The sequence below is a fragment of the Lissotriton helveticus genome, chromosome 3_1 (genome assembly GCF_964261635.1).
Source record: "Lissotriton helveticus chromosome 3_1, aLisHel1.1, whole genome shotgun sequence".
NCBI lineage: Eukaryota > Metazoa > Chordata > Amphibia > Caudata > Salamandridae > Lissotriton > Lissotriton helveticus.
This window is the reverse complement of record NC_136061.1, coordinates 331,620,051-331,632,343: the sequence shown is the minus strand read 5'-3', so window position 1 is coordinate 331,632,343 and position 12,293 is coordinate 331,620,051. Positions and strand designations below refer to the sequence as shown.

General features: G+C 43.4%; 1 pseudogene; it reads right to left on the bottom strand.

The window, feature by feature from the left end:
- The window catches only part of LOC144822430 (cystinosin-like), a 342,663-nt pseudogene that overhangs the window by 49,034 nt on the left and 281,336 nt on the right, over positions 1–12,293 (bottom strand).

The following is a 12,293-nucleotide window of genomic DNA, read 5'->3' as shown; positions in this document are numbered from 1 at the left end:
GGACTACTATAAGTCATGACGAGGTTCCAGGGGCTCCGCTCTCAGGCTCAAGAAATGTTTCCCTTGGATTTTCAGGAAAGCCTATTGTTAACGAGATTTCTAAACCAGTTACTCTAGAAGTAGGTCCATTGTCCCGAACTACTGACCTGTTACTTACAAAGTCATGTCCAGAAAATCTGTTAGGTATTAAGACATTGAAAGAATTAGGTGCAGTTATTTGTTGCTCCCCAGAAGGAATACGTTTGTTTTTACGTGACTTTAAGGGTCACTATGTATTACGTGATTTTGATCCAAGATTATTGAATGTCCCGCAGCATCTATGGGCACAAGGTCCAACTGATGTTGGTTTTATGCACATCACACCCCATCGTGTGACTCTCAAACCAGGTGTAGTGTTACCACGAATCAGACAGTACAGATTGCCACCTGAGGCTGTAGCAGCCTTATCTAAAATTATTGACGAGCTCATTGCTCAAGGAGTGGTTGTAGAAACTGACTCCAATGTATGTAATTCTCCTATCATTCCAGTCATGAAACGTACTGATCCAAATGCACCTCCAGTATATCGATTAGTGATTGACCTTCGAGAACTTAATAAATGTATCATTCCCCAGTACCCAGTTGTTCCAGATATTTCTTCCCTATTGACAGCCATTGATTCTGAAGCTACGTTTTTCACAGTAATAGACCTTAAAATTGCATTTTTCAGTGTCCCCATTCATCCAGACAGCCAGTTCCTTTTCGGATTCTGTTTAAATGGAAGGAGCTATAAATTTACACGAGCTCCTCAAGGTTTCACAGAAAGTCCTAGCATTTACAGTCAAGCACTTAAGAGACAACTAGACAATATTCACATGCCAACTGACACTGCCCTGCTCCAGTATGTCGATGATCTACTGATCACAGCCCGTTCTGAACGTGACTGCGAGCGTGCGTCACTTACAGTTCTGTATTTCTTAGCCGAGATGGGGCACAAGGTGTCCCCTTCGAAGCTTCAATTCTGTGTCCAGCAAGTGATCTACTTAGGCCACTTACTGTCCAAGAGGGGTAGGCAGTTGACACCCGACCGTATCCAGTTAATAGCGAGTCTTCCTCAGCCCAAGACCCAGAAGGAGGTACGAGCTTTTATCGGCCTCACTTCTTATTGCCGACAATGGATTCCCCAGTATGCATTTCTAGCCAAGCCACTGATACAGTTAACGACACAGGAGGCAGCCGTATCGACTGTCCTCCCTTGGACATCTGAACATACACTTGCTTTTAATGAATTAAAGAAAGCCTTATGCCAAGCACCTGTTCTAGCAACACCGAACTACAGTAAGCCTTTTACACTTTTTGTCACAGAACGTGAAGGTACAGCGTTATCTGTTCTCACACAAGATCAAGCCGGACAATACAAGCCTTGTGCTTATTTTTCGAGCACATTAGATCCAGTGGCCCAGGCTCTGCCTGCGTGCCTCAAGTCAGTTGCAGCCACAGCACTAGCTATCAGACAAAGTGATTCCATAGTATTAGGACATTCCCTGACAGTACAAGTTCCACACTCCGTGGAAGTTCTTTTAAACCGAACACAGACTCAGCACTTGACAATCGCACGTTTAACAGGTTATGAATTGACACTGTTCCAGCCACACATAGAAATCAGACGCTGCAACGTTTTAAATCCTGCTACACTGTTACCGTCAGTTACTTTAAATCCTGCCACACATGACTGTGTGGAAGTAGTTAACACTATGACAAAGCCAAGACAAGACCTGACAGATATTCCATTACCAGATCCCGATCTGACACTTTATGTGGATGGTTCATGTATGAGAACAAGTACAGGAGATCTAGTAGCCGCGTATGCAGTGACTACTGACACTGAAGTTATAGAGACACACCGTATTGACACCCTGTCCGCTCAAGCAGCAGAGCTAGTCGCTCTGACCCAAGCCTGCATACGTGCCAAGAACCTGAAAGTTAACATTTACACAGATTCACGTTATGCATTCGGAGTCGTACACGACTTTGGAGTGCTCTGGCAAGAAAGAGCTTTTATGACTTCTCATGGAACCAAGATTCAGCATGGTCTCCTTATACAAGCTCTGTTAGATGCAATACATTTACCGACAGCTATCGCTATCATGAAGTGCAAGGCACATACGAAAGTCACTGACATTATTTCCCAAGGTAATAATCTAGCAGACCAAACAGCCAAGCTCACAGCCCAGACTCCAGACATTCCAGTTAACATGACGCTGACACACGCTCCAGATCCGACTACATGTATGACAGTTAAGGACCCCACTCAAGATGTCATAGATATCCAGTTACATGCTACTCCCGATGAAATGAAGAAATGGTCCGAACAAGGAGGGGTCCAGACAGACCAGGGATGGTTGACGAAGGGAAAAGCCACATGGTTTTTCCCCGACTCAATGGTTCAAGTCATTATTAATACCGCACATAGTCCTGCACATTTAGGAGAAAAAGCCATGTTAGACAGTATCCAGAACATTTGGTTCAACAAGCATTTACGAGCTGCAGCCAAGCAGAAAGTCCGTACCTGTATGATATGTTGTCAGTTTAATCCAGGTAAAAGTGTCCCGGTGGAACAAGGGGGATTCCAGCCTCCTGACCACCCTTTTGAAGTCCTCCAGATGGATTATATCCAGATGGAGCGATGTCGAGGTTTCAAGTATGTCCTTGTAGTTGTATGCGCTTTGTCCAGGTGGACAGAGGCATATCCAGTTCCAGATTACACAGCCGCGACCACTGCCAAGCAGCTGGTTCGTGAATTCTTCCCCCGTTATGGACTCCCTAGGGTCGTGTATTCAGACAACGGCCAGCCATTCTCATCTGAACTCATGAAGCACGTTTCCCTTCTGTTAGGGTACCAGTGGAAGTTTCATTGTGTACGCCATCCTGAAGCAGCAGGTCTCGTAGAGAGACATAATCAGATCAGACCCTGAAAATCCGCATCGCCAAAGTCTGTAAAGAGAAAGGTGTAGACTGGCTAGTAGCTCTGCCAGTCGCTCTGTTCTATATGCGCATGGTCGCACATTCCAGATCAGGTCTGTCCCCTTACGAGGTCGTATTCGGCCGCCCCCCGAATATGTGGGGTACACCTAGACCCCGAAGTATTACAGATGTTTCCAGTAATATGCTGACAGATTACCTAGCTTCCTTGATGTCTGCCCTACACTCTTGTCGTTCACAGGTTGCCGCCGCATTTCCAGACAATACCGAGGTGAAATCGCATGAAATCGTTCCAGGATGCCTGGTCCTCGTCCGGAATTTTGATCGTTCAAGTCCGCTGGAACCTCGCTGGAAGGAGCCGAAGTTAGTCCTTCTGACCACCCGTACCCGTGAAGCTGGAGGGCCGTAAGGGTTGGGTCCATCTGTCTCATGTCAAGAAATTTCACGGACTCCGACTAAAAACTGTTTCCAAGAACATTTCCAAGGATTGTCAAGATTTTAAAGACTGCCAAGATACTATTCTTAAGGACTGTCCCGCAAATGACATTGATACCAAGCCTCCCCTGTTAGAGGAAACTCCGCAGCAGGAGTATAAACATAAGCTCCGGTCTAGTAAAATAAGTCAGCCAGTTTAATTGTCTAAGTCCTCCCCTAGGTGAAACGGTTAGACAGGTTTCTGACATGTATGAGATAGACCCCCATAGTGAGAGAGTTAGTCAAAACTCTATCAGATGTATCATTATTCTATGTTTTCTTCTATTTCTGAGTTTGATGGTTACCTGCACAAGTTATGCATTGCATTTATGTTTTCCAATTTCTCATGTAAATAAGTTTTCTAATGCTACAGTAGAGCACACATTTAGTGATCTGCCTCCTCACGAGTTATCCTATCGTCTTGCTATGCGCAATAATACGTTTATCAGAATGCTACATTATTCACACCAGACCAGCAATGCCACTAATTGTTGGGTGTGTGGTCGACTCCCCCCTTTTCAGACACCGAAGGGAGTTCTGCCACTTTTTCCTTATCCGTTTTCACATAATGGTTCGTGTGGAGCATGGTCCACGTTAACGTCATCCTCAACTGATATGTCCCTTCTGAACAGTACATGTTTTCCAGACAAGCAAGGTCTTTCCCATAGAACCGGGTTAGATCTAGAAAATGAAGTTTATAATTTAGGTAATTATTCTTCGAATTTTATGGTCCTGAATGTTCAGTCTGATACTACTCCAGATTTACCTGTAATTTCAGTACTACCAGTCAAAGGCGAATTATGTGTCCGAAAGAATGGTTCTGCACATGTAGGACATAGTGATTGTACTACTACTGTCGAGTATAGTGACAGTGGGAAATCTATTTTTAAAGCCTCACGTCATTCATATTTTGTTTGTGGTCAGACCGCATATGTTCGTCTGCCCCTCGATTGGGATGGAACCTGTTACATTGCCTTCCTACTGCCACCAGTTTTCCTAGCCCCATCCGATTATCATAGAAACACACATCTAGTACACATTAGACCTAAAAGGGAGATCGAGTCCCCGATTGTCGATCAAACTGAAACTGCTCTAGAACAGTATACAGACTTCAATAGAGGTTTCTTCTTCTTTATAGGACCTATCCAGAATAGTAAGTTAATCCGTAGGTTAACCAGGACCCTTGAAGCAGTAGTGAATGAGACTACTTCCGCTCTAGGTAACTTAACCGAAGAGCAATCTGCTATGAGATTTGTCGTGCTCCAAAATCGTCTCGTTCTTGACGTCATACTGGCCGATAGAGGAGGAGCATGTAGAGTCATCGGATCTAGTTGCTGCATTTTCATTCCTAATAACGCGCTGTCTGTTTATTCAGCTATAACCAGACTTCATAAAATTGCCCATCAGTTACACCAGAATCCAGGCACCTGGACATGGTCCGGTTGGCTCTGGAGTATAATTTCTGCCTGGGGATGGAAAGTATTGTCATTCCTAGGTATAGCAGTAATGATCATTTTCAGTTGCTGCCTCTGTTTACAATGTGGCCCTGCGATTTGCGGCATTTGTGCTACATCCTGTATTCCTAGTCTTAGTCCCCGTCCTAAGTCCCGTTCCAAGACAATTCGAGACGAGCAAATGATACTGTATGAAATGATAGATGGTATCATGAATATTGATGTTTCCTGATGGAAACGTAGTGACAAGGAGGGAATGTGGAAAAGTAAATTTTGCCATGTTCTGTGTCCCTACGTGTTCCCCATCTTATGTTATATGTGCACGATTAATATGCATATGTATTCCCTTATGATCGATTAAAGACGCAATTCTAGTTGTGTCCAACTCTAGTATGCCAGTTTCCAGTTCTCGTGAAAGCTACGAGTATTAGGCCTATGTAAAGTTATGTTGCCACGTTTCACAGTGTGCACGTTAATTCAGTAAAAGTCCCCGTTTCTAGGCCTCAAAAGGGCCCGGACTCAGATTCAGCTCCTGTCTCCTGAACCCTCGCTGAGGAGCGATACAGCCCCCACCTGTATCCCTGACCCTTCACTTACTTCCTGCCTCACAGTGCCCGGCTCGGCCTGGCTCTGCCTGCCAGTCTGCCAAGAGTATGTTATGATTCTAGTTATCAGTCCAGCCCTCCTTCTCTGCATTCTTAAGCTACTGAATCGCATCAATAGTTTCAGTCATCGTCTAGCCTTTACGTCTCCATGTAAGAGAAATACTGTATTAATGGTCATTTAATATTCCTCAACACGCACTACATGTAGAATAATGCATGCACCAGTCTTAGAGTCTGTTAGCCTTTGCCCTGATAACTTTTGGATTCTATCAATATGTTCTCTAAACATCAGATACTAGATAATGTTTAGGTACATGTCGCTCTGACTCTCCAGACTTTCGTCTCCTCTTCTAGCACAGAAGTCATAGCCCCCAGCTTCTCCTAGTAACACGTCACTGCCAGCTTGCGCGCACCACTAGGTCAGAGGTCCCGGCTCCTTAGGTAGCCCCTCCATGTTTCCGCCCCATTTATGACATATTCTGTTACGTTTACATCACATGTCTATGTACACGCCTCTTGTTACACCTACTCTGTGCCTTATCTTTCGCGACTGCTACAAACCCCGCCCACTGCTACGCCTACTGTATGTACTGCAATGCAATTGTTTTAACTATATATACTTGTGCACTGTTATTAAAAGCTAGCGCGCTCATCCCAGATCCTGCCCGACAGCTGTCGGGGCCCCCCTGCCAGGCCCTGCCATCCTATTCCCGTGCAGGTTGTCCTGTTGCTGTCCTTTATGCCTGTATTAAAACCTGCAAACTCCAGCTACCTCGAATCTTGACTCTTATTTATTGAGCTATCTGTTATTATATATCCTAAAAAATAGATCCGGTATTTAATTATTTATTTACCACAACCTGATGGGAGAGAATAAAGGACCCCATCTTGGTCTCAAGTTTGACACCCGCAAGGGATGTCAGATCACTGTGTGCTGAAGTTTCTGGGTGCAGGGACCTCAGTGTCATGTGTCAGCGCGAAACTTCTCCTCTGTCTATTTATTTGTTTATTTAGAGTTTTATATAGCGCTGGCTAGACCCGAAGGTATCAGAGCGCATTACATGAGGATTAAGACGTGTTACAGCGTTACAGGCTGGGTAGTTGACTGCCGAGGGGATGAACCAGGGCCGATCTCCTCAATAGCTGAACCGAACAGCTCCACTGGGCGTCGGATATAATGCTTGAACTCCGCTGTCAGGATAGTGATCAGGTTTACTCAGAGAATGTCAGAGTAGCGTGGGGCAGGGGGTTTGGGGGCGTGAGAAACCAAGGTCCGAATGATATCCAGACGCCATCTTGAGGTAGGGCACTGTCCTGAGAGGGTTCTGTAAGGAAAAGTTCGGCTCCACTGGGCATCGGCCAAGGTTGCTCGGGCACCGCGGTACGTACAGACAATTAAGGTTTGCACCTGGGGGCTCAGGCATGTTGGTATGGATAATTTTGGCTGTTAGAGATCGGAAAAACTGCTTAATGATGGTATGGTTCTTTATACAATAAAGATAGCCTCGGGTTCCTAACATAATCGATATGTTGTGAGTACAATTATGTAAATGAGCATGAATCAATACCTGCAATTTTGCAAAGTAGGTCTCTCATGCTAGGATGAAAATTACCATGACTTTTATATAGCGTATGTTAATCCTGTTATGTTTGTCATGTGCAGGGGACTTTTCTAAGAATCCTCAATTAATGAGGCTAGTTTCAAGGAAATTGATCGACATTTATTAAGAATATAACAGGGTAAAAGGTCAGTGCTAGAACTCTTACGCAGAGCAAGGTAGGACAAATGCAGGTGAAAGGTCATTTAGCTACATAGGCGTAGATTGGGGTACATAACTCTGCACACCAAATCAATGTAGGCCAAGGGTGAGTTAAGCACATATCAGCTGGACTTTAAAATGAGTGAGCCTGTAGAACTCATTCCAGTGAAAGGTTAAAAAGGATCTTTTCACTACTTCTGATCACAACAGGGTAGGCTGTCACCACCCCGCTCGTGCTGCTTAACTCCTGTGGTACCACTTTGGACACCCCTCCAGGTCCAAAAAGACTGCAATTTGTGAGACAGGCATATGTCATTGTGCACAAGCATGATTCATGTTACCCTATTGCAACACAAATCAGCATTGGAGGACCAGACATCAGTACAGTTGGGGCACTAAGGGCAGAGCTGCACATCCATTACCGTGCAGTAGACTTTTCCGTCCCAACAAGTACACTGTCCATGACCCTCGGACAAGGCAGCCTGCGCCTCCGAGCTTACGTATATGTTTACCAGGAGTAAAGTTAAGCAGTCTGATGCATTGCTGGGCTTGAGAGTCCAAATAGTTCAATATCGCTAGATCATAGAACAATGCTGTTTTCATGTAAGACTAGGAAGAAATTGACTTATTTATAGTATATCTCTTTCAAAAGCAGATTAAATGATGGGAAGTTCAGTGTGTGTTGCTTGTTCCATGCAAGTGTTTATGCAAACATCTACCTAAAAAACGGAAAATGTATACCAAATCATTTGGGAGTGACGACTGCTATTATGGTTTTGAATTCTCACTTTCTTCCTGCTTCTTAGTGCACTACGTCCCATACTAGTCCATAAAACAACATGAAAAAATACACGGTCATGGTAAAAAAGGAGATTTCAGTTTATCCCTGTAAATGTTAAAGTTTAAATTTACAAACTACACTATGTAGTACCTAAGTAGTACTACAGGAGTTCTACTCTTTACAAAATGCAATTCACAAACCAACAAGAAAACATCTCGATCTCCACCTCTCCTTTGTTTTCTATAGAGAGATTCTCAAACATGTAAATGTACTACTTAGTAGTAAGTGTGGGAGGGATCACAGTTTTGATTGGAAAATGGGGAATACCACTAGATGGAGGTGCTAAGTAAGGAGGGTCTAGGTAGGACTAAGGAGTGGCTTAGAGAGAGACAGATATCCACCCGCAAAAGAGTAAAACCTTTTGCTATTCACAAACTGCAATTTTAAAGTCACTACAGACCAATAGGACCCAAAACAGTAGTAAATATATTCCCGCTCAGGCCAGGAGTAAAGTCTTGATCCACACATTAACCAGCTAATGGTAGTGCAACACCATTTCAAGGAAAGTAATGGAGGTACTTGACATTAATATTATACATAACTTTTAGTAATTTGAATGCATAAAAAATAAATGTAAAACTTGTGAGTGACAGTGCGCTTTATAAATATTCAATTCATTCATGTACTTTAGGTGGGTAACATTACGGGTTACTATTTTAAGCCCCTATCTCCATTAATTTCTACGGGAGTACTGTTGCAGGAGCAGTGGTTAGCCATGTGTGGTACTGGACTTACTCCGGGTATAACCTGAAGTGCCTTTACTAATGTTTTGGGTCCTTTTGTGCAGTAGTAACTTTACACTCGTACTATTACAGGGGATGGAGACATGCAAGTCTACACTTTGTAGTAAATTTACACTTTGATATGGTAAATAATCAAAGGTAGTAAATGTACTATAAAGTTTAAGAGTAAGTTACATGTGTAGATGTACTCAGATGTACATTTACCTTCATGAACAGGCTCCATCATGCAGCAAGGTTACATTATCTGTGTCTGTTTTCTATAAGAGAATAGCAACTTGAGAGTGAACTTTGTGAAAATAGGATCTGTTCTTCACTAATTTTGCTTACCATTGTTGCAGGACTGAATAAACATTTGAAGAAGACTGAAATTCCCTCCTGTGAAATCGAGCAACACAATTCCAATACTCCACCCCTCTGTGCTTTTACGGCGGAAATTCAAATACGCCTGGAAATAAGAATAATACCAGTTTTCAAAAGTTGTTTTTATATAGCACTTCATGTCACAGGTGTTACAACACAAAGGTAACCATGTTGAAGGGAAACGAATACATTTGGGGAAAACAAGGCCCATCTAAAAAAGGAGGTCTATAGCTAGCAGCCTGCAACATGGCGCCATATAATACAAAAGGGTAGCTCGGTGTACTATGCAGCTTGGGAAGGATGTACTGACGACAAGAATGCTGTTTTTCAAAATATTGCACAAAAAAAGACATGTCACCAATGTAGGTTGCCAGAAAATAACACTAACACACACACTGACACTAACACTAAGACACACACACACTCCCCTCCCCCTCTCATCAAATGTCGACATTGTGGTGTCACACTCTGCAAGTAATTTGAATCTCAAAAGACACAGGTACAAAAAACAGACTGATTCCCATAGCAGACAAAAGCGTTGGTTCGAGGTGGCACATAGAACCACGAGGCACATCTTATTTACTCGGAACATATGATTTTACCTGTGGAAAATATTATAACCAGCGTGATTCCCAGCTTAATGTAGGATAATAAAAATAGAAATTTGAGCCACATTATCTCCCCAGAGACGGCCAAAAACAGTGTGCAGAAGGCAAAGTTCCATGCGAACAGTAGGAGGCCAATCGCAGCTTTTGAAACCTTTTGACTTCCTCTCTGTAAAAGAGAAAGTATCAAAATATAGTCACCATTTGTCAACATACCCAGATGTTTTCTGTACAGTACATACATGGCCAGTTTACCCTGTGGAAAGAAGAACCAGATGTAAAATATTGGTCCCAGTCCTGAGAGTTTTTTCACAGATTCCCTATTTTCTTGAGAAAACCATTTTAAATAAACACAAGGTTAACTGCGATTACAGAGGGTTTGTAGAAAGAACCGTGTTGCTGTATGAACAAGCGCGACAAGCTCCTTCGTTAAGAGAGTGTAGAAGCAACATCCCTCCAAGGCTTAGCCAATAGGTCTCGCCTTTGGGACCTTATAAGTGTTTAGCCATGAAGCACATTATCCTGGGTGCTGTGCTGCCAGGGATTGAAGATCGAAACAATTTCAACACACTGGGCCATTCAGTGTGATTCAGGAGTACGTGACTGCCTCAGAAAACCTTCGTAGACACATTCGAAGGCTTTTTAACACAGAGACAGAATGACAAGTGCCTCGATGCAAGTCAACAGCACTATAATATTCTGTGTGCAATGCATCACCAGAGTATTCAACAGCCTATGAAAAAAAACAGTGAAGTATGTTCCAATGGCGGAGACTTCACACTCCTCCCCCTCAGGCCTCTATTCACCAGGCACCCTTCTCCAGAGTTTTTCATTGAAAACATTGCTCACACCATCCGTTTACCAGGAAGGTCGCAGACCTGTGTCCCAGCCTCATGGGTATAGGATCCCTGGACATAGCATTACCTACAAAATTGTCCCATTTGTCAGGTAGAGAAGAAATAATGAATAAATAGGAGCAGTGTCTGCATCACTTAATCTCCGCGCACCAGAAAACAAAAAAATTAACCTGACCTTGTGTAATGTGACTGTTGTTTTTGTAAATCGCTCCAATACCTTCGGATCAGTCGAGTTCGTGGTCTATAAAATACCCCCAAAATTAATCTGGCCTTGTGTAATGTAACTATCTCTCATGTAAAGCGCTCTAACACCTTTGAGTCGCTCAAGTTCACATCATTTAATAAAAAATGTCACCTAGTACCTGGGGAGCTGCCATGAATATGCTTTGAAATTAGAGCTCTGAGAGGAGGAAGATTACAGGATGAGGCTGCGGGGCAGGCATGCAGCGATATGGGAAGGATGAATGCTGCTACCATTTGTCAGGTAGAGGAGAAATAGTGAATAAACAGGAACAGCGTCCGCATCATTTAATCTCTGCGCACCTAAAAAGTAAAAAAATTAAGCTGACCTTCTGTAATGTAACTGCCGCTTTTGTAAAGCGCTTCAATACCTTTCAGTCAGGTGAGTTTGTGCACTAAAATTGGGCCCAAAAATGTATCTCACATTATGTAATGCAATTAGCTCTATTGTAAAGTACTCCAACACCTTCGGTTTGCTTGAGATCACATTATAAAAACATACGTCAGAGAAAATGCAACTAGAGTTGCCCAATCCTTGCCCTTAACTGTGCTGCAAGGTTAGGCTGCTGAAGGTCCAGTGACTGAGGCTTGCTAAAGCAACAAGTAGCAAAGCGGCAGGAGTTTGGGGGAAATCCTCACACTTTGAAGTCAGAGAAAATTAAAGAGGCGATTTTAAAAACAGCGTCTTAAGCGTCTGACATTTCATCTCAGTATATGAACAGAATGGAGAGATAAAGTGACAGGCGCCAAAGCTGACCCACCGAAGATGGGTCAAACAGTTACACGAGCAGGAATTCAAGAAAAAAAATAGTCCTGAAAATGAACACATTAACACAGAAATGTTAACAGTAATTGGGCGATGCTCTGTGGGAGGAAACCAAACACAAAAAGGAGGGACAAAGAGGTAGGATTAACGACTAGCGAGCAAACATTTTTGAACGGCAATCGAAGGGACGTATAAAAAGGCAATGGGCGGGCTGGGCAGTGAGCCCACAGAGTGAATACAGCATGTCACGAAGATACAGCGCATGCACTGTCTGGGATCAACATAAAAAAACTGGCACACACAGTGATCTGTGAGACCAGCCCCTCTGGCACTGCCTGATTGCACTGTAAGCCAGTCTAGCCCTGCAGTCAGTGTTTCTGTATGTGGGGCCTGCTTGGCAGACATCAAACTGAGCCTCAGAGGGACTCTGCCATAGTTATGATTTCCACTAAGAGGGTCATTTGTAGTATGGTAGTACAATCACGGTTCCTGCCACAGGAAAGCCTCCATCAGCATTTAAAGAGGCTTTTCATAGCTCTTTTTTCCTGTTCAGGACTGCCATGAAAACCCGGACAGTTGAGCACAGAAAACCAAGCAATGTCCTCACATGTAAATATTGTCACAAGC